General features: G+C 45.2%; 1 protein-coding gene across 2 annotated transcripts in view; it reads left to right on the top strand.

Moving 5' to 3' along the window:
• Positions 1-21,436, top strand: part of AMOT (angiomotin) — a 118,452-nt gene that overhangs the window by 32,326 nt on the left and 64,690 nt on the right. The window contains exon 1 of one of the 2 annotated variants that reach the window (XM_063431942.1): positions 21,308-21,416. The exons of the other annotated variant lie outside the window; for it this stretch is intronic. The gene's annotated coding sequence lies outside the window, so the exon portion shown is untranslated. Of the gene's footprint in view, positions 1-21,307; positions 21,417-21,436 lie in introns of those variants that run through there. 2 annotated transcript variants of the gene reach the window in all.

The following is a 21,436-nucleotide window of genomic DNA, read 5'->3' as shown; positions in this document are numbered from 1 at the left end:
TATAACAGTGGGGAGAGTGGGCAGCCCTGCCTGGAGCCATTAGTTATGTTAAACTGTTTGGAGATAAATCCACCATTTGCTATTCTTGCCGTTGGATTTTTGTATAAACTCGAGACTAAGGAGATGAAACGGTTAGGAAATTCAAATTTTTGTAGTACTGTTTTGAGGTATCCCCAATGTAGCCTGTCAAACGCTTTTTCAGCATCTAGTGACAGTACCACAGTGGGGCACCCCTTTTTGTGGATTTTGTGGAGGATATTTAGTACTTTCCTCGTTCCGTCTGAGCCCTGTTGTCCTCTCACAAAGCCGACCTGGTCGTTACAAATGAGCGTTGGTATTATGTTCCCTAGTCTATTAGCGTATATTTTTGCCAGAATTTTTAAGTCCGTATTTAACAATGATATGGGGCGTAGATTTTGGCACTTGTTGGGCGGTTTGCCCGGTTTTGGTAGTGTCGTTATATGTGCTGATAGCATCTCTTTTGGGATATCACCTGTGTTAACAATATGGTTATACAATTGTTCCAGTTTGGGTGTTAAGATATGTGAGAAAGTCTTATAGTATTGATTTGTATAGCCATCTGGTCTGGCGACTTACCCTTTGGTAGGTTTTTTATTGTTTTAGCTATTTCGTCCTGTGTGATTTTCCATTCTAATATTTGTCGGTCCATGTGAGAGAGAGTAGGTAGGCTAGTTCCCTACAGGAAGCCGTTAATATCAGCTGGGTGTGGTTGGTGGGTAAGTGTATCATTTTGGAGGTTATATAAGGAGTCATAATAATCCTCCATCAGATCATTGATGTCTTGGGGATTATAGATTTTGTTCCCTTGCTTGTTGAGGAGGTACGGTATTTTTGCGTTTTGCCTTTTGTGTCGCAGTTGTGATGCTAGAGTTTCCCCCGCTTTATTCCCCTGGGTATATGTGTTTAGTTTTAACTTGTGGGTTATGTGTGCGGTTGTTTGTAGTTGTATGTCATTAAGTTTTCCTTTTAATAGATCTATTTTTGATTGCGTTGTAGGTGATGGATGCTGGATTTGTTTGTTTGTCTCATCCCTGAGGGATCTGAGAAGGTCAGTGTATTCCTGTTTTGCTCGCTTGTTAAGATAGGCTTGTTTACTTATTATTATGCCCCTTACGACTGCCTTGTGTGCTTCCCACAAGATAGTTGGCGATATCGTAGGCGTATCGTTATCGCTGAAGTATGAGGCTATGTCCGCTGTCAACTTATCTTGGAATTGTTTGTCATATAGGAGTGTGTCATTGAGGCGCCATGGCGGTTTCCCTCTGGAATTGAAAGTATCTTGTAACGTTATCTGTACTGGAGCATGGTCTGACCATACAATGTTCCCTATGTCTCCCCGATTCACCCTGGGCAGGAGTTCCCCCGAGACGAATATGTAGTCAATTCTAGTGTAAGTGCCATGTACTGGCGAATAAAAGGTAAATTCCCTGTCATTGGGATGGAGAGTTCTCCATGTATCATAGAGGTTGTATTCTACTAGTAATTTTGTTAGTTCTCTGGCCTGTTTTCCTAAGGTTTTGGTTCTTGGGGAATCTGTCAGGGCTGTGGTGTCCAGTCTCGTTTGTAGTATATGATTCAGGTCCCCACATAGTATTTTGTGAGAGTATCTTTCAGTGGGGATTTTTGTTAGTACTTTGTGTAAGAAGTTTCGTTGATTCTGGTTAGGACCGTATATCCCTACTATGGTATAGATTACGTCATTGATTGTGCATTGGATAATCAGGTATCTGCCCTGTGTGTCTTTTTTTAGTTGTAAAAGGTCAAAGGATAGCGATTTATGTACTAAAATTGTAACTCCCCTCGCTTTGGAGGAGTAAGTGGAGTGATATTGTGTGGGGTAGTCTCTTGTGGCGAGGGCGGGTACCCTATTGTGCGTGAAATGTGTCTCCTGAATACATACTATGTCTGCTCTAGAGTGTTTCGCTTCTTCAGTCAGGAGTCGCCTCTTGTGTGGTGTGTTAAGCCCTCTTGCATTAATAGTTATTGTTTTCATATCCTATAGGCGATTTCTGGGGTTTGCTTGACAGTACGCCTTTTGTGCATTATGAATTTCTATATGGGCCAAGTAGATGGAGTGATCTAAGCAATGTGTTTTTTGACAATGATATAGCACAAATGTTGTGGTGTGGTATTGTTTTTCTTTATCTGACCTTATTTGGTGATATGTAGGGGAAGAATAACTAGGGTGTGGAAGGTAAGGGGGAACTATGTACAGGGCGTCTCTTCCAGAGACGGTACGTGGGGATCCCACAGTACATGGGGTAGAGGAGATTAGTTTCTCCATTACGTGGCTGTTGGGCGATAAGTGCTTAAAGGATAACAGAAAGAAGCTGTCTTCCCTAAGGTCGTCCGGGACTCATTGGTCAGGTTAGGTGTTTTTATATCTTTTTTTTTTTAAAAAGCTTTTTAAAACTTTAATTACGTGAAGCCTGTTTTAGGTACCAGGGATTGTGCGTTCTCCTCCCCTTTATATATGGTCCGTGTCTGTCATTATCCTCCTCACCACCTAGGGGTGCTTATCTGTGTTAGACTCAACAGGGACCTCCTGTTTTGTCCTAGAAGGAGGTTACTCAGGTGTATTCCTGTTCTCCCCCTTTATACCTCATGCAGTCAGCCTATCATACCTGGGAAGGGGGGCTTGTACAATGCATTCCCCTGTCTCCCTCCACCTTCCGTACCCCATGCCACTAGGTTGGTCCTTAAGCAACTAATGCGGTCCCATGTGTTCCGCCAAAAGGAACCGACATCGTCACTGGGCCATAAGAAAGGCCCCGGGCGGTACCGGGCCGGCCAACCCCTTCCGCGCCAGCATCGCACCACGGCCCTCGCAAACCACCACTGCTCAGCGTGCGCTTCGTTGCAGGGGGTAATTGGGCCCCGGTCCAATGCCGCGCGGCCCCCGGCCAGCCGGTGTCCGGGCCAGGGCACAGCCATGTTATTTGCATATTCACAGACAGTGGGCCGCCCAGACCCCAGACCCCCGTCCACCCGACTAACCTCCCGCGGGACAGTGATACCACACAATCCGCGAGACCTACAGCATACATTATGTGCCAGGCCCTCCCATCCCGCATGGAACACTTCTTCCCGCCAATTTCCTCCCCCCACTCCCCGTCTTACTAAACCATGACAGAAACCTCGTACCTTGGCATTATTAGGAGACACTTATTGTACAAATTTTTTCCCATTCCCCCCCCATCCCTTCATATCGCATGTAATTAATTAAATGTAATCAATGAAATGAGAGTCCAACTGTTAAAGTTCAGAGCAGCACGTCATACAAATTGGTACCTCCGCAAGGGGGAATCCGTGGCGGCGCCTGACCGGGAATCCTCCTCCCCTGCTGGCACCTCCGTCCCCTTCCATCTTCGCTCGCACCGAGCCAGGGCCCCCGCCGACCACCACTGCTCTGCGCACGCTTCGTTACAGGGGGTAGCTAGGCCCCGGCCCGGAGCCACGCAACCACTGCCAGAGGAAGTCCCAAATGCATGATACGCTGGAGAGGAGAATCGCACAAGTCCCGACCCACGTTTAACTGTCCCGGTTACCTCGGAGTCAGTGGATCAACTGACTTAATGTTTCTTCTGGAGGTGTTGTTTCCATTCAGTGGTGAGTCGTTTCGGAGACGAGGGCGTTGGAGCCTGCTTGTCATCAGAGAGTCCCCAGGCATGTAATTTTTTAAGGCCGTCCCCCGGCGAGTGGATCACGGTGGATTCTCCGTCTCTAACGATGATGAGCTTGGTGGGGAAGCCCCATCTATAGCGGACTTCGTGGGATCTCAGCATACTTGTGATTTGCTGGAATTCTTTCCGTTTCTGGAGAGTTGCAGATGAGAGGTCAGCATAGATTTTGATTGCGGGGTAATCCTACAGGGGACCAGCTCGCTGTCTGCTGCTCCTCAGTATATGTTCCTTGATATGATGGTAGTGAGCGCGGATGAGTACGTCTCTTGGTACTGCTTGCTCAATATGGCGCGGTTTTGGGACACGGTGCACTCGGTCCATAAGCAGCATGTCTGTAGGGACCTCTGGGACACAAGCATGTAAGAGGCCGCGGACATAAGCAGGTAGGTCTTTGTTGGTCACTGCTTCTGGGACCCCCCTAAGACGCAGGTTATTGCGGCGGGACTGGTCTTCCAAGTCCGCCATCTTCTCCTCCATCTTGTGAACTTTATTAACCAGTTGTTCCACATGGGTGGCTAAGTCGTTATGGGCTGTGGCAAATTCATCACATTTATCTTCCATATGCGATGTTCTTTTGCCCAATTCTTGTAAGTCCTTTCTCAAGGAGTCTGCTGTATGTTGCCACGTGGAAATCAATTTGCTTGAGAGCTTGTCCAGGGCCTCTGTTAAATCTGATTTAGTAATCTGTGATGATTCTGTGAGAGTGCCCATGCCACAGCTCAGTATGCCGTTGTCCGAATCCAAATCACTGGAGGCTTTTGCGGCCTGTACAATCACGGCAGTAGAAACTTGTTTAGTGCCGAAAAAATTGCTTTTGTCCGGCTTTGCCGCTTTCTTGGTGCATTTGCGTTGCGACATATTGCTTTTTTGGTGTTCGATGCAGCTTTCTTGCTGGTTGATTGCGTTAAATTAAGAGCCCAGATGCCAGAGCAAGATTCTAAGCGTCCATCTTGCTCATTGTAACTGTATTTTGATATATATATATATATATATATATATATATATATATATATATATTAGTGGCGAACACAAAAATTGGAGAACAAAAAATTGATATGCACAAAAATCAACAGAATATAAAACGCTCCCAATGCTGACTCACCCCTACATATTTAGTAACCGAGATTAGGAAGCTGCATGGTTGTGGCAGAGTGACGCTTAAGAAATACCTGCTGGCAGTGTGATTTAATCACAAAGATGGCCGGCACAGTGACCTGGCAATGCGAGTGGAGCAGATGGGATGGCCAGCATGAAGAAGTGCAGGCAGGCATGATAATAGGCTCTGATGTTGGGTGGCATCCATAAGCATGCATATAAGTAAATCCAAGCCAAATACACAGGGAGGGAAATCAGCCTCCCTCCAACAGTTTATTGAAGGTTTACAACAAGGATGCATTTATAAATCACTATAAACAAATAAAATTCAACATAATGCTTTACATTAAATATGTGATAACCACATAAATCACTGCTGAACAAATATAACAACTCTTTAACATGAGACTTTACTTTAAGCTTCCAACTAAGATTAGCAGTATTAGGCACCTTATAAGTTAAAGGAACACTGTAGTGTCAGGAAAACAAACATATTCCTGACATCAGAGTGTTTATGTACCTATTTAGGCCTTTAGCCCCCCTTAGAATGCTCTGAAAATTTGATTTTACTCACCTTTTTCCATGCCGTGCAAGTCTCGCTGAGGTGGGCTCCATCTCCATGGCTGAGATCATCAAACTAGATGATCTCAACCAATCCAATGCAAGACTATTGCACGTGTGCAGAAAAACGCTGCGCTGTGCCAATCAGTGTCTCCTCAAAGTGATGTATTAAATCAATGCAGCTCTATGGGGGGACGTTCAGCGTCTCCATGCAGAGCGTGAAGATGCTGAACGCCAGTGCTGCTGGACTTTAAAGCCCCTCTAGTGGCCATCTGAGTGACTGCCACTAGAGCTGTTACTAGGCAGAAATGTAAACACTTCCTTTTCTCTGAAAAGGCAGCATTTACAGTGCAGAGTCTACAGAGACAGCCTATAGACACCAGAACAACTACATTAAGCTGTAGTGGTTCTGGTGACTATAGTATCCCTTTAACCTAACAATCAGAAAATCACTGGGAAGTAAGATAAAAGCTTACTTCTACGGCCACTTTACCACAAGGGGAGCTGTAGTTTCTTTCTATTATTTCTTCCAAACTTAAAAAAACACTCAAGGCACCATAACAACTTAATCTAAATTAGGTTGTTATGGTGCCAGGAGGCCCCTGGGCGCAATCTTACCTCAAGAGGGTAAAACGTTCTTGAATGGTTTAACCCCAAAGTTGCCTCCAACGCCGATCCTCAGGTCCCGCCAGGCAGCTTCTGGAATTTCAGTTTTCTATAATAGCTAAAAAGCACAGTACAAAATATACTAATGCTGTTTGGAAGTAAAATAGAACCTGACATCTGTCAGGAAGGAAATTCTGTGCTTTGCAGTGAGTCTTGGCAAGTTGAGCACCCCTTTATTTTGTGATTTGGCTAAAAGGAAAAAGTAGATTTATCACAAATCATGAAATGTATTTATTGACTATCTTAGAAACATAATATTATATATAAGCGCAATACAATACACCTCTCAGTAAACCCTAATGAGGTTGTATATAAATATCTAAAAGTGACAATCAAACTTCGATGGTTATGTTGGATAGTGACTGACACAATTGTAACTCGTTTTGCAGAAATTTTCCAGCCGCACCAAAACAACGTTAACCCAATAAAGGTTAGGTGTTAAAAATAGAGCTTCAATCCCAATATTAGATAGGTAGCACATAAGTAGCAAATATTGGCCTGCAGTCTCCACTCCTGTCTGGAGGGTAAATTACGTTCTCCCCATATCCCCTTTTCGGGTATGTATAATATCCGTCCAGACAAATTTGGTCCCAAGCATTAAAAGGAGAGATGTTGATAGCAGATGCCAACATGATAAAAGTGAGAGAGTTTTGAGAGAATTCCTTCTCAAAATTTGTACTTAGTGATCAGTGCGAACAATGATCACAGTCTGGCCAGATGCAACTGCTCTCCTTGAATGAAAACGAGTTCCCTCAACGTACTTGAAGATAGCGTCTACGCGTTTTGCCCAACCTGGACTTTCTCAAGACTATTATATAGCATATCAGCCTCTCCGATTTAAAGGCACAGCACCCTCCACAAATCAGGTGTGTTAGTCATTAGCTTTCATGGAAAGTTTAACCATTTCAGGGATAAACTTGGACTAAAGAATAATTGGAACCACAAATCCAGTTCATAATTATTGAAATGCATAGATAAGCATGTCTACTGTTGTTTATTTTAAACAACCTCATTTTAATGAGGACTAAATTTAATTAAGTAAGAAAAAAGTATAGCATGGATATGTTGATTGCGTGGTTGTTGGAAGCGACATCATGTATTGTGCTTGTTATATATTAAGTTCACTTTGAATAAAAAAAGCTAATAGTTCTCACAAGCAAAAAATCAGAGGGTCTACCGAGATTCTCTATATAATTCTTTTTCGGTGAGAGCCCTAGAACCATGAAACGGACTCTGCATGAACTGGCTAGGAATGAGATGGTAATCACCAATATCTGGCACCTTGAGATATCAGTATTGCAAACCCTTTCTGTCTTCTCTGCTTTTAGATGTATTGTGTCATATCGTAACCTGTATTTTAGTTAATAAAAATAAATGTAAAAAATAAGTAGCAGGATTTGATGGAGAACTCTTATCATTCTATGTCCATTGGAAATGAGATCATTCACAGATATTTTTACATTGTATGTTTTGCCTGTCCATTGTACAGTACTGCACAATATGTGTACAATTAAAGGAACAACTTTAGCTTAATGAAGCAGTTTTGGTGTATAGAACATGCCCCTGCAGCCTCACTGCTCAATCCTCTGCCATTTAGGAGTTAAATCCATTTGTTTATGAACCCTAGTCACACCTCCCTGCATGTGACTTGCACAGCCTTCCATAAACACTTCCTGTAAAGAGAGCCCTATTTAGGCTTTCTTTATTGCAAGTTCTGTTTAATTAAGATTTTCTTATCCCCTGCTATGTTAATAGCTTGCTAGACCCTCCTGTATGTGATTAAAGTTCAATTTAGAGATTGAGATACAATTATTTAAGGTGAATTACATATGTTTGAAAGTAAAACCAGTTTTTTTTTTCATGCAGGCTCTGTCAATCAAAGCCAGGGGAGGTGTGGCTAGGGCTGCATAAACAGAAACAAAGTGATTTAACTCCTAAATGGCAGTGAATTGAGCAGTGAAACTGCAGGGGAATGATCTATACACTAAAAAGCTTTATTTAGCTAAAGTAATTTAGGTGACTATAGTGTTCCTTTAATAATATCATATTCTATATACAGATTTTAGTTTATTAATCATTCATCTCTATTATCTTTGCAGATATTTAGATGTGCGTTGAGCATTTTATGGCCTATTTTGAAATGCATTGTTGGAAGGTGCTTTTTTCTAATGCAACACAAGAGTGAATGGCTGTGTCATTGAGTTGGTATCATTCCTCTATTGGGTCTTTTTTATTTATATACACAGATGCTGGGATCTGAGCAAGTATGAGGATAGTGGTATTTTTCGCTCTATATTTTTTCAAATGTTTTAATTCGTTTTAATCATTACTTGCCCTATCTATCTCCAGCAGCGATCGGTATTTATTTATTTTATTAAATTCTTTATTTTTATTGTGCATAGGTGTAGAAATCATCCTGCATCGTCACAATAACGAATGCAGGAACATGCAAAATTCACAATGAAAACTGGTACATAATGTTTTGATATATGCAAGGTATTACTTTGTTTCATTTCGCTGCATCTGCACATTTTTATGGTAAAATTAAAGTACAAGAGGTAACTGCACATATTTTCATGGTAAAGCTAACGTACCTTTTAGAAATGCACTTTTTTATATTAATACAGGCTGAAATAAGTTATGTCCGACAATGCGAAGGCAACAAGTGTTATCAAGGCTTACTGGGTAGGCAGACATTAACATCGTCAAGTAAACTGGGGTAATATAGGGTAACACGTTAATCTTTAGTTTATTCTGTAGCTTACTATTCCTAGGGGTGGAGCATGTTCAAGATGCAATTCGTAGGGGTATTAGTTGAGATAGCATTCCCACCCTGAGATTAGGTTTATCCTCCCCTGTGGGAGGGGAGTCCGTTAGTTAGGCTGATGGACTCTGGGGTTTATGCCTCCAAGGGAGGTATCTCGCAGTGGCCAGTCTGGTTATTACCTTACAACTTGTACAAATTAAGCTCTTGTCGTGATGTGACAGAAAATGAGCATTACATTTAAACGATGGAGCACATTGTCGGTGCAATAAGCACGGTTAGGCTATCCTATTATGTCATGACTGACATGTCAGTCTCACACAGGAAATATTTGAGGCTTGCAATTAGATCGTTATGTGCAGAGAGTAACAAATCTAAGTTTACTTAACTGGCATATAAACATGAGGCATGGTAAATTAAAAAAACAAAAAACATTCCCACTTAAAATAAGCCCCTTAAGCACTGAAAGCAAGCTGTACATTAAGAGCTCAGTGGCCTTCGAAAGGGGCTGTTTATCCGATGTCCATTAATGGCGGGCTGCTGTGACTGGAACACATAAGTCCACCTTGCTGTATGGAGAAGAGCCACCAGCTCCGAGTGCCTGTGCGCACCCACCTTGTCCCAGCCGCCAGGCGACACAGTCCAGCGTTCGGACCAGAGCTCCTGTGTCTTCTCTGGGCTCGTGATCTGCGGAGCCAGATGCGCGTCACCCGACGGAGCAGTCCAGCAGAGTGTTTTCGGCTCCCCCCAGAGCGCCGTGCTGGGAGGCGGCAGCGAGATGGTAAAGCCGGCTTACAGTAGTATTGCGTTGTTGTCAGCTCCGGCACCCGTAGAGACCTCCGATAGGTCTGTCGGCATGGCGGTTGCGCCCCGGCGTTGGGTCGGTGAACAGCCGTTTCAGCAGTAAACTTCTGCATGACATGTAAGTCCTGGGGGGCTGAACTACGCTCCAAACGCCTCCAGAAGTCTTGACAGATTTGGTCAAATCTAGCTTCAAATCTTTCTCTCCATGCTTGAATCTCTCGCCCATGCTGTGGTTCGGCTGCTATCTTGGGCTCGGCCTGCAGTCTTTGCTCCGGCTGAGGATCCACATGCTGTAGATGCGGGTACCGGGATAACCCCCACCGGTCCAGAGGGGGGGGATGCGGGCTATCAGTGGAGCTGTTGCTCAAAGCGGTCCCCATGTTGGGAGATCGGCCGCCTCTCCCTGCCATGTGGTCGCCTCCCGTGCTAGGCCGCATATGAGGAGTGTGGTATATCTTGTTAGAAGTACTTGGTGCTTGTATCCACGAGCTCCCACACGTTTCATTAGTAAGCAGTCGCAGTGCAGGGCACGATTTTGGCCAGTAATAGCCAAGATTAAGCTTAGTTTTGTCAGAGCTTTTTGCATACACGTCTGGCCAGCTCGGCTGTTAGGCCCCGCCCCCGGTATTTATTTATTTTGTATATTTTTATCAGTCTTATTATAAGACCCCTTATAATATGAATGATACAATGTCATCTCAATGAGTTAAAACATTTGTGAATGGTTTAACCCCAAAGTGCTTTTGACAGTGCTTGACTTGGGGACACTGGGAGACACTGGGAGACATGGGGACACTTGTGAATACAGACATGTGGACACATGGGGGAGATGGGGACACAGACATTTGGGGACACTGGGAGAAATGGGGACACTGAGACACTTGGGACACAGAGACATGAGGACACAAACACTGGGAGACATGGGGACACTGAGACGCTAGGGACACTTGTGGACATAGACATGGGGACACTGGGAGACATGGGGACACAGACATTTGGGGACACTGGCTGGGAGACATGGGGACACTGGTAGACATGGGGACTCAGACACTGGGAGACTAGGGGAAACTGGGAGCCATGTGGACACTGAGCCACTAGGGACACTGGCTGGGGGACATGGGGACACTGGGAGACATGGACACTGTGTCCCTAGTGTCTCCATGTCTCAGTGTCTCCCAATGTCCCTGTGTCTTCTAGTGTCTGTGTCCCCATGTTTTTCAGAGTCCACAAGTATCTCTGTGTCCCCATGTGTCCCCTAGTGTCTCAGTGTCCCCATGTCTCCCTGCTGCCTTTCCCCCCATCCCTCACCTGAGCTGCTGTCTGGGCTCTCTGTGCTGTGTAGCTGCTCCCCCACGGATCAGTGAGTATAGAGAGGCAGGGATATGCTGTAACTTCCTATCCCTGCCTCTCTCCACACACAGTGACCCCTACTGACCGGTGCTGGACAGGGCCGGATTAAGAGCACACTGGGCCTGGTGCTGACAATGATGGGCCTAATTACGGAATCTTATCGACCAAAAACACTAAAACAGTCATTCCTCCCAAGCGTCATGTATCTGATGGAGATGGTGCTGGAGGGAAACTCATAGGATGCAACTATAAGAAAACACATACTCTATGCTAATCTCTCTCTAATTTATGATTTCATCTTTCAAGTAAATCCATAACCCCTAACAGCAGTGTCCAGTGAAGCAGGAAGTCGATGGGCGGGGTAAAAGGGTGGGCCACTGGTGCGAATCACGTGACCAGACCTGCCAAAACGTGAGAACATGCCCAAAAAGGAGGCATGTCTGTCCAAAGAATTTCAAGGACAGCCTGGCATGAATGCATGTCAGGCTGCCCGCCAATCCTGCAGGCTGTCCAACTAAGGGCATACTATGCAGGCAGCACCCTGAGCTTGACATAAATGCATCTAATGACGCGCTCACTCCATGCTTTCCAAGGACTGTCCCCTAGCACTCGCTGGTCCACTTGGCTCCTTACCTTCTTACTAGCAGGCAGAAGTTCCTGGTATATAGTCTGAGACAGAGAAAAGGTGTATGTAGTGAGTGTAGAAGAAAGGGGACATGCCACAGTGTTAGAGAGACCAATGTCTGCATTACCTAAACTAATTTTATTGTCAGCCAGTCCACACAAGTTTTGTTCCCATACATCCCTCTTAAGCTTCCAAACTTAAAGGGACACTATAGTCACCAGAACAACTACAGCTTGTTTGTTCTGGTAAGTAAAATCATTCCATTCAGGCATTTTGCAGTAAACACTGTCTTTTCAGAGAAAATAACTCCACTGGCCACTCCTTAGATGGCTGCTAGAGGTGCTTCCTGGGGCAGCACTGCCATTCAGTGTCTCCACCCTCTGCATGCAGACACTGAACATTCCTCATAGAGATGCATTGATTCAATTTATCTTTATGAGGAGATGCTGATTGTCCAGGGCTATGTTGGACTTGTGCTGGCTCTGCCCCTGATCTGCCTAGTTGACAGTCTCAGCCAATCCTACGGGGAAGTATTGTAATTTGCTCAGACCACCACTTCTGATGATGTCAGCAGACAGTCAGTTCAGAGGCAGAGCCAGCAGCTGCAGACTTGAATACAAGTTATATTTTACTATACTTAGGGAGGCAAGAAGGGGCCAGGTTGGTGGTTTTAACATAATAGGGTCAGAAATACATGATTGTGTCCCTGACCCTATAGTGCTCTTTTAAGCAAGAGTATGTGAAGAGTAGTTAGGGTTGCCACCTTTCTTGGAAAAAAATACCAGCCTCATTTGTAAAATCAAAAGGAGTGAATCAGAGAAAATTCTGTAAAAACACCAACAAACTACTCACAGTTTGATTCTGCTGTATAGACATTTAGGGAAACTGGGAGACATGGGGACACTGAAACATTTGGGGACACTAAGACACTAGGGACACAGAGACATGGGAACACAGACACTGGGAGACTAGGGGACACTGGGAGACTTGGGGACACTGGCTGGGAGACAGACACTTGGGGACACTGGTAGACAATGAGACAGTTGTGGACATAGACATGGGGACACTGGGACATATAGGGACACTGGGACACATGGGGACACTAGGCACACTGAGAGACATGGGACACAGACACTGGGAGACTTGGGGACACTGAGACCCTAGCAACACTGGATGGGGGACATGGGGACACTGGGAGAAATGGGGACATAGTGTCTCCGTGTCCCAATGTCTCAGTGTCTCCCAATGTCCCTATGTCTCACAGCATCCCCATGTGTCTCAGCATCCCCATGTGTCCCAGTGTCCCTAGTGTCTCAGTGTCCCCATGTTTTCCTGTGTCCCCAAGTGTCTGTGTTTCCAGGTCTCCCAGTGTCTGTGTCCCCTAGTGTCTGTGTTCCCATGTGTCCCCTAGTGTATGTGTCCCCAAGTGTCTGTGTCACCTAGTGTCTGTGTCCTCATATGTCCCCTAGTGTCTCAGTGTCCCAATGTGTCTCAGTGTCCACATGTGTCCCCTAGTGTCTCAGTGTCCCCATGTGTCCCTGCTGCCTTTCCCCCCATCCCTCACTTACCTGAGCTGTAGAGCTGCTGTCTGGACTCTCTGTGCTGTGTAGTTGCTCCCCCACAGATCACTGAGTAGTAGAGAGAGGCAGGGATATGCTGTAACTTCCTATCCCTGCCTCTCTCCACACACAGTGACCCCTACTGGCCGGTGCTGGTATTGCAGAGTAATCTCCATTTATTCGGAGAAAAATACCTGCATTTGTATTGCCGGTATTACTGCAATACCGGCATGACCAGGCAACCTCAAATACCGGCTGTGCCAGTAAAATACCATTCACGTGGCAAACCTAAGACTAGTGTGTAAAAAAAAAAAAAATGTTTTTTTTTATTTAATGGGCCTATTCCATGGGCCTGGAGCTGCAGCTCCATCAGCCCCTATGTTAATCCGGCCCTGGGGCCGCGGCACGTGGGGCCAGGCTGTCCGCCCTAACCATCAGACTCCTGTAATTTAAATATTTTTCCCTCGGACTGTGCCAGGCTGTTTCAGTCAGAGGGGAGTAATGAGGGAGGTGCAGGTGCGGCCGCAATTAGGCTGCTGGCGTCGGGAAGGGGGACCTGTCAGTCTCCCTTCAAAATTGACATCAATGTTGGACGCATGCCCTTCCCCACACGTAAGCCGCACCTCCTGATGATAGCTCCGCCTGCTACACACAAGCCCAGCCCCCACGCACGTTGGTGACCTCGCTGGAAGAAAGTGGCCACAAAATGGTAACTTACCTACCAGTGTCAGGTAAGCTTCAGCCATGACAGTGATTGTGTGTGTGTGCCTGCTACTGAGAGAGCATGTGTGTGTGTGTGCCTGCTAGTGAGTGAGCTTGTGTGTGTGTATGCCTGCTAGTGAGTGAGTGCCTGCTAGTGAGTTAGCCTGTGTATGTGTGTACCTGCTAGTGAGTGAGCTTGTGTGTGTGTGTGGGTCTGCTAGTGAGTAAACTTGTGTATGTATGTGTGTGCCTGCTAGTGAGTGACCTTGTCTGTGTGTGTGTGTGCCTGCTAGTGAGTGAGCTTGTCTATGTGTGTGTGTGTCTGCTAGTGAGTGAGCTTGTGTGTATGTGCGCACCTGCTAGTAAGTGAACTTGTGTGTGTGTGTGCCTGCTAGTGAGTGATCATGTGTTTGTGTGTGTCTGCCGGTATTTGGGGCTGCCTGGCCGTGCCAGTGTTGCAGCAATACCACCAATTCAAATGCAGATATTTTTCTCTGTATAAATGGAGATTACCAGCACCAGCTACCAGCACCAGCCAGTAGGGGTCACTGTAAGTTACAGCATATCCCTCCCTGCCTCTCTCTACTCACTGATCCGCAAGGGAGCAGCTACACAGCACAGTGAGTTCAGACAGCAGCTCCCAGCCTGCAGAGACAGACTACAGCTCAGGGAAGTGAAGGATGGGGGGGGGCGGGGGGCGCGAATGGTGGCAGGGAAACATAGGGACACTGAGACACTTGGAGACACTGAGACACTAGGGGACACTGTGAGACATAGGGACATTGGGAACACAATGTTTCCCAGCGTCCCCATGTCTCCCAGCCAATGTCCCTAGTGTCTGTGTCCCCACGGCTCCCAGTGTCCCCTAGTCTCCCAGTGTCTGTGTCCACATGTCTCCCAGTGTCCCCAAATATCTGTCTCCCAGTGTCTCCACATGTCTCCCAGCCAGTGTCCCTAGTGTCTGTGTCCCTATATCTCCCAGCCAGTGTCCCTAGTGTCTCAATGTCTCCCAGTGTCCCTTTTTTTCAATGTCCCCATGTCCCCATGTCTCCCAGCCAATGTCCCTAGTGTCTCAGTGTCCCCTAGTCTCCCAGTGTATGTGTCCCCATGTCAGTGTCCCTAGTGTCTCAGTGTCCCCAAATATCTGTCTCCCAGTGTACCTAATGTCTCAGTGTCCCCATGTCTCCCAGTGTACCTATGTCTACCAGCCAGTGTCCCTAGTGTCTGTGTCCCCATGTCTCCCAGTGCCCCCAAATTTTTCAGTGTTCCCATGTCTCAGTGTCCCCATGTCTATGTCCACAAGTGTCTGTGTCCCCATGCCTCCCTGCCAGTGTCCCTAGTGTCTGTGTCCCCATGTCTCCCAGTGTATCTATGTCTCCCAGTGTCCCCATGTCTGTATCCACAAGTGCTCCCATGTCTCCCAGTGTCCCAAGTGTCTCAGTGTCCCCTGGTGTCTCAGTGTCCCCTGGTGTCTCAGTGTCCCCTGGTGTCTGTGTCCCCTGGTGTCTGTGTCCCCTGGTGTCTGTGTCCCCTGGTGTCTCATTGTGTCCACATGTCTCATTGTGTCCACATGTCTCACTGTGTCCACATGTCTCTGTGTCCCCTAGTATCCTAGTAACAAGGGAAACACTGAGACATGGGGACCCGGGGAGAAATGAGGACACTGAGACACTGGGAGACTAGGGGACTGGGCGACATGGGGGCACTGACAGGCTGGCCTTCCAATTCTTTGGACAGACATGCCCCCTTTTTGGGCATGTTTGCCCCTTTTGGCTAATCTGGTAACGTGATTCACGTTAGTGGCCCACACTTTTACCCCACTCATTAACTTCCTGCTTCACTGGACACTGCTGTCAAGGGGTATGGATTTACTTGAAAGATGAAAGAGATTAGCATAGAGTATGTGTTTTCTAATAGCTGCATCCTTTCCCTCCAACACCATCTCCGTCAGATACATGATGCTTGGGAGGTATGACTGTTTTAGAGTTTTTGGTCGATAAGATTCCGTAATTAGGCCCCATCATAATTGTCAGCACCAGGCCCACTGGGCTCTTAATCTGGCCCTGTGTATGCTATGTGTTGGCTGTGTGTGATATTTGTAATGGGTGTATTAACAGCATGTGAAATTTGTGTATTGGTTGTATATGATATTTGTGCTGGATTTATTGGCTGTGTGTGATGGTTATTTAATTCAGATAAAAATATGCATTTGGACCTGTGTGTGAATGCAGGTGTATATTTTTGTAGAGTTATGTGCACACATTCCCACAGTTATACATATGCACTGTCAAATCCACCACATGCACATAGTCGCAGGCAGATAGTCACATACACAGGATCAGGCAGAAATTCACAGGTACAGGCAGTAACACACATACACAGCCACACATACAGTTTTACACACACACAGTCTTACACACACATACTTACATGCAGACAGTCACACACACACACACACAGGCAGACAGTCACACACACATACATGGAGGCAGGCGGCCATCCACACACACAGAGGCAGGCAGTCACACACACGCAGGCAAACAGCCACACAAACACACACAGGCAGACAGTCACGCACACACACAGACAGTCACACACACACACACAAACACTGGCATTTATACATACAGACACACACACAGTCATACTCACACACACACACACACACAGTCATACACACACATACACACACAGGCAGACAGTCACACAAACACACAGGCAGGCAGTCACACACACAGACAGCCACACTCACACAGACAATCACACATAGTTACCTCTGTTCATTGTGGAGGCAGACAGGCAGTGCAGCTCCTGAAGACTGTTTGTTGGGGGCAGGGCCGCCACCAGAAATTTTGGGGCCCCTAACTCAGCTCAGGTTCTGGGCCCCCCTGGGGGCCACCTCCATGCACACATCCATCCATACATTCATAATGACATGCAGACATACATACTGACAGACAGACATACATGCATGCATACAATACATTCAAACAGACATACATTGATACTGACGTATATATACATACATACTGACAGCCATACATTGATGCTGACATATATACATACATACTGACAGACATACATACATGCATACAGACACAAACACACACAGCTGATTTTGTAGCCACCCTCCTGTTCTTTCCTTTCCTTTGCAGGAGGGTGACTGGGGCTGATGGGAGTCGGCGCGGCCCTCTCTCTTCATTGGCCTCCACGCTGGCTCTCCTCCCGTGCGGAGTGAGCTGCACGTGGGGACCGTCATGGCTGTCACCCCCTGGTTGAGGGAAGCAGGGACTCCTTCCTGCTTCCCCTGCAGCAGTTATCCGGCACTTTTAACTCCGCCCCCGCTGCACGGGTAGCTCCGCCCCGCTGCACGGGAAGCTCCGTCCCGCCCCAATTTTATTTATTTTTTTTTAATCCCGGACGGCCATGTGTGAGCTGTGCAGCTGCTACATGGCGCCCTGTGCGGTCGCACAGCTCGCACACCCCTAAGGCTGGCCCTGTGTGTGTGTATTCCTGCTGGTGAATGAGCTTGTGTGTGTGTGTGTGTGCATGCTAGTGAGTGAGCTTGTGTGTGTGTGTGTGTGTGCCCACTAGTGGGTGAGCTTGTGTGTGTGTGTGTGTGTATGGCTGCTAGTAAGTAAGCTTGTGTTTGTGTGTCAGCTAGTGAGTGAGCTTGTGTGTGAGTGGCTGCTAGTGAGTGAGCTTGTATGTGTTAGTGAGCTTGTCTGTAGTGAGCATGTGTGTGTCAGTGAACTTGTCTGTAGTGACCATTTAGCATTTGTGTGTTAGTGAGCTTGTCTGTGGTGAGCTTGTGTGTATCAGTGAGCTTTTCTGTAGTGAGCATGTGTGTGTCAGTGGGCATGTTTGTGTGTGTGTGTGACAGTGAGCTTGTCTGTAGTAAGCTTGTGCTTGTCAGTTTGTCTGTACTATATTTGTGTGCATAAGCTTGTCTGTGTGTGTCATTGAGATTGTCTGTCAGTGAGCCTATTTGTGTGCATATGTGAGCTTGTGTTTTTATGTCAATGAGCTTAGGTATGTCAGTAAGATTGTTTGTTTGTCTATCAGGCTTGTATCAATTAGCTTGTGTGTGTCAGTGAGACTGTCTCTGTCTGCATGTGATTATGCTTACTGTATAATTAAATGTTTTACTCTGAAAGGAACAATATTTTATTTTAGAAAAAGAAATCTAAAATATTGTTCCTTTCAGAGTAAAACATTTAATTATACAGTAAGCATAATCACATGCAGACAGAGACAGTCTCACTGACACACACAAGCTAATTGATACAAGCCTGATAGACAAACAAACATATATATATATATAAATATACAAACATATATATATATAAATATATATGTAATATATAAATATATATATAAAAGAAAAACGAAAAACTCTTGCACTCGCGCTTTAGGTATCCCTTGTTTGCCGGGTGCTCAGCCAGGGCTTGGTCCAGATATCCAAAGCGGTAGCAGCACCCACGGAGTTTAAAAGTTCTAATCTTTAAAGGACCACTATAGGCACACAGACCACTTCAGCTTAATGAAGTGGTCTGGGTGCCAGGTCCAGCTTGGGTTAACCCATTTTTTTTTTATAAACATAGCAGTTTCAGAGAAACTGCTATGTTTATTAATGGGTTAAGCCTTCCCCCAAATCCTCTAGTGGCTGTCTCATTGACAGCCGCTAGAGGCGCTTGCGTGATTCTCACTGTGAAAATCACAGTGAGAGCACGCAAGCGTCCATAGGAAAGCATTGTAAATGCTAAATTGTAAATGCTTTCCTATGCGACCGGCTGAATGCGCGCGCAGCTCTTGCCGCGCGTGCGCATTCAGCTGACGGGGTGGAACGGAGGAGGATCGGAGGCAGAGATCTCCCCGCCCAGCGCTGGAAAAAGGTAAGTTTTACCCCTTTTCCCCTTTCCAGAGCCGGGTGGGGGCACCCTCAGGGCACTATAGTGCCAGGAAAACGAGTATGTTTTCCTGGCACTAGAGTGGTCCTTTAATTGATTATATTAAAAGTCACGATCAACGTTTCAGTCCTCTATATGGGACTTTCCGCAGTATCAATGTTAGAAAAAAACTGGCTGCGATCCCATCCACATATACTTGGCAAAGGTACATACGGGAGTATTGTTGTACTCAGACGACATAGCTGAGCAATATATGAAATATTATACAGCCGTAGCACACATAAGATTTGCAAAATATACTGTGTAAACTCACTTTGTGTGTCAAAAAGGCAGAAAAAATGCTTATTACCTCTACACTTGGTACAAGCTAGTGGAAAAATTATCCCACACTAAGGTTCAAAATATGCCTTTTGAAATACCCTGGGATGTCTTCTTAAAGAAATGGTATGCCTTTATGGTGTAGTTGGAATATTTAGCCTGCTAAAGTGCTCCAAAGTGGGACACGGACGCATCAAAACCCTCCATGAAAATTCACACTTAAAAACCTGAAATTGTCACGTCTCTTTTACAGCACTGTAACTTCACAAAATAGTGTCTAGGTCATACATTGGGCATATTGTTTTACTCAGAAGATGTAACTGAGCATAATTTGGGGGATTTAATGACAGTGGCACATATCAAGTGTAAGAAATACTCAGCAAAAATGCTACATGTATGTAATAATGCCATTTTGTTTCCCATTACCACAAACATTGGCATAAATTGGTAAAAAAAAAATGGTGACCAATTAAGGCACAATATATGCAATATAAGATACCCTGGGGTGTCTGCTTTATCAAATGAAAGCCCTTTTTGGCGTTATTTGACAGGCCTTTGAGACATAGGCCTGTCAAATGGATCTATGAAAATTCTAACTATAGAAACTGAAATAGCCTTGTCTCTTATATGGCATTGTAGATTCAGAGGATAGTGCCAAAGGCATTCAATGGGGGTATCGTTATATTCAGCAGAGGTAGCTAAACGCAATATGGGGTTCTGTGCAGGAATAGCACACAGAAGACAAACATACCAACTTCTAAAACACATTAAAATGTTATTTTAGTCCTTGTATTTTGTGTCCTGTCACTTTCAACATAAGCTGAAATCCTACACATATTATTTAGTCTATAAATCGACACCTAAATTAATTTATTTTGAATTACTTTTTGTAAGCTGGACAAATTCTGCACACTCTATTATTGCCAAAACTGTGGGATTTTTTTTTTTTTTTTATATTTTGGCTTTTTTTTTTTTTTATAATTAATGAGAATTTATCTATGTATATGTGACATCAAATTAAAGCCCTTTTTGCCCTCTAAAAAAAACCCAATATATAATATGTGTTGGTATAATAAATGACAGAGATGCAAATTGAGTTTGAACACAAACAGCAAAAAATGAAAAAATGGCTTGTGTCCTTAAGGGTAAGACAAGCTTTTGAAGCAGTGTCCTTAAGGGGTTAAAGGAACACTACAGCATTAGGAATAGAAACCTGGATTCCTAATGCTGTAGTGTCCCTGTCCGTAGTTAAATACAGCCTGCGCCCCCCTCCCCCCCCCCCATTCCAGTATAATTATTAGAATAAATGTCTTATTCACCTTTCTCCAGCGCCTAGACACCCTCGGGGGCTGCCCACCTCTCTGCGTCATGCGACGGCCTTCTTTTTTGGCCCATGACTGTATTTTACTCAGTCAGTGCAAATGAAACTCTTCAAGTGGCGGCAGTATGTTTTACCCTTCAATGTAAATATCGGTCTATTTGCAAAAGAGCAATGTTTTACATTGAAGGGTTAAAGTGACAGGACCACTGCAATCAGACCACCTGAATGAAATGTAGTGGTCTGGTGACTTTAGTGGTCCTTTGATCTCATAAACCACCCATAGAGCATTATTCAGAGCTTGTACTGCTGTATCATGCAAAAATATTTTTATATTATTCTTATTGGTATTTATTTAGCGCCAGTTTATTCCGCAGCGCTTTACAATAAAAGGGGAATTTACCAAATGAGACAATTAAAAGCGTAACATGAAAAAGATAACCCTAATTTAGCTCTGTGAATAATTTTGGAGCACACATTTCCAAATAACTGCAACATTCTAACATTCTAATAGCATTCAAAGTATTAAAGCAAGTCATTTATTTTGTAGCTGCATATAATTATTTTATTCAGCAATGCAGCACATAACAGAATCACAGCAAAAAGATATGGAACTGAAGTAAATCAAAGGAGTGTTCTTCACGTCCCTAGTCCCTAGGCTGTCCTAACATCTGAGAGATACAGTCCCACTGTAAATAGTATATCTCCTTTGATCACTGCATTCTTGCTCTGGAGTTCCATGCAGCGATGCAAGGGTTAAATGAGCTTGCCCTGGATAAACCTTTGGAACACAATAGAGTCCTGTTTGCTGATGAGGGCAAGCCAGGTAGCCAATAGGCTGTTAGAAGAAGAGGAGGGCAGTGCCTAGAGGCGGCACCATCCTGTGGCTGATCCCTTTCCTGAGAGCTGATCCTGTCACTGTGAGCCTGGGAGGCTGCGGTGCAGGGACTGGGGACTGGAAGTGTGTTTTACCCCCATGAGATCACACAGCACCGAGCCCACTGACACACAGGACAGACAGACAGACAGACCATCACAGGGTGAGTGTGTGCACTTCATT

The sequence above is a fragment of the Pelobates fuscus genome, chromosome 9 (assembly GCF_036172605.1).
Source record: "Pelobates fuscus isolate aPelFus1 chromosome 9, aPelFus1.pri, whole genome shotgun sequence".
Lineage (NCBI taxonomy): Eukaryota > Metazoa > Chordata > Amphibia > Anura > Pelobatidae > Pelobates > Pelobates fuscus.
The sequence above is the reverse complement of the archived record's forward strand: the minus strand, read 5'-3'. Positions and strand labels throughout refer to the sequence as shown.